Genomic DNA, 2,292 nt, shown 5'->3' on the forward strand with positions numbered 1-2,292 from the left:
CTTCTCCTTTTTGCTCTTCTTATTTTCCTTTTTCCTCTCCTAAATATATAGAACTTTTCTAGAAATGAAACTAACCTAAAATGTACTAAATCAGAGAACATATATAGATAATCCTTCTCTAAATATTTAAATCTAACTTTTGCATATATGAACATATATACACAGAGAACATACAAACATATATACATTTTTATAAAAAAGCAAAATACAAAATACAAACATATATATGAAAAAAAAATCTGAAAAGAAGCCATATACACAATATATATACTGACATATATACATAATATACACAAAGAAGCAATATACACAATATACACAAGCATATAATATATGGAAAAAATAGGGGGGCCGGACCAACGGAGGGGCAGGGCGACGGCGACGGGCGGGGCAGGGCGACGGCGACGGGCGGGGCAGGTGCGACGGCGATGGGCGGGGCAGGGGCGACGGCAACGGGCGGGGCAGGGCTACGACGACGGGCGGGCCGGGGCGCGCGACGCGCGTCGGGGCAGGGCGGCGAGTGGCGAGCGGCGTCGGGCGAGGGCACGGCCGACGGCAAGGCACGGGCGACGGCGACGGTACGGTCGGGGGCGACTACAGGGGCGGTAGACGGCATCGGGGCAGCCTGGCGGCGTCGATGAGCTCGGCGTCGTCGGGGGCAAATGGTCGATGAGAAACTGAAATTTTCATAAATCCTGGTTATATACCAAGAGCATTGGTCCTGGTTCGTGGCACCAACCGGGACCAATGCCACCTTTAGTCCGGGTTGGTGCCACCAACCGAGACCAAAGGCCTCTTTTCAGCAGCCCAAAGGGCGGGAAGTGGCGGCCTTTGGTCCTGGTTGGTGGCACCAACCGGGACTAAAGGGGGGCATTGGTCACGGTTTGTGCCACGAACCGTGACCAATGCCCCCTTTAGTCCCGGTTGGTGCCATCAACCGGGACCAAAGGCATGCGCCTGCCAAAGCCGCGGTGCGGTGGGATGTTTAGTCCCACCTCCCTAGCTGAGGAGCGGCCGCACCTGTTTATAAGCGCTGCCCCACCCTCTCCATCGAACTCCTCAAAACTGCAGGCCTTTGGGCCTAATTTCACACCGCTATGCCTGTGGGACTGGTGGGCCTTCTGCGGGCCTGAATCCTGGCCCATGGATGGGCTTCTAGTCGTATTCAGGCCGTGGTGGCCCAGTAGGTGGCATTTTTTTTACTACTTGTTTTTTTATTTCTACTTAGAACTAAATACTTATAGTTTTTTAGTGATTTTTTTCTTTTTGGTCACAAAAATTATAAACTTTCTGTTAGTGCCATTAGTTTTAAAATTTGAATAGTTTAAATTTGAATTTTTTAAAATTTGTGTGAATCACTAGTTTATGAATAACTTTACTATAAAAATTGATTTTTGAGTCATTCTTTTTCCTGCTATTTAATACTACTGTGTTTTATCATTATACTCAATTTGGTAATTTTAGTTAGTCATAACAAATATTATAGGCATTTTTTTTATTTTCTGCTATTTATTTTTTCATTTCTACTTAGATCAAAATACTTATAGTTTTTTAGTGATTTCTTTTTTCTTTATGTCACAAAAATTATAAACTTTCTGTTAGTGCCATTAGTTTTCAAATTTGAAAACACTTTTTTTGTTTTTTTTCTTTTAGTGCCTATTTTTTCTAGTTTTTTTGTATTGTTTTCTGCATTATTTATTTTCTTTTGTTTTTTGCTTTATTTTTTAATTCTTTTTTATTTTAGTTTTAGAAAAATTATAAACTTTCTGTTAGTGCCATTAGTTTTCAAATTTGAAAAGACTATTTTAGTTTTTTTGTTTTCTTTGTTGCTTTATTTATTTTATTTTGTTTCTACTTACAACAAAATACTTATTGTTGCTATTTTTATTTTTTTCAGTTTTTTTATTTTGTTTTCTGTATTATTTATTTTCTTTTGTTTTTTGCTTTATTTTTTTAATTCTTTTTGCTTTTAGGTCAGCAAAATTATAAACTTTCTGTTAGTGCCATTAGTTTTAGAAATATTATAAACTTTCTGTTAGTGCCATTAGTTTTCAAATTTGAATAGTTAAAATTTGAATTCTTTGAAATTTGTGTGAATCACAAGTTTGTGATTAACTTTACTAAAAAAATGAACATAGATTCACCTATAGAGAAAATTCGACCTAAATTCATAGTTTTCAAATGAACTCTGAAAAAGTTGGCATAGCATACTCGTGTGTTACAAAGTTGGCATGGTATCATCATAATAGTTGCGGGAGAAAGTCTTCACTTTTTCTTCGCTTGTGTCATTTG

Source organism: Triticum urartu, chromosome 7 (assembly GCF_003073215.2).
Source record: "Triticum urartu cultivar G1812 chromosome 7, Tu2.1, whole genome shotgun sequence".
Lineage (NCBI taxonomy): Eukaryota > Viridiplantae > Streptophyta > Magnoliopsida > Poales > Poaceae > Triticum > Triticum urartu.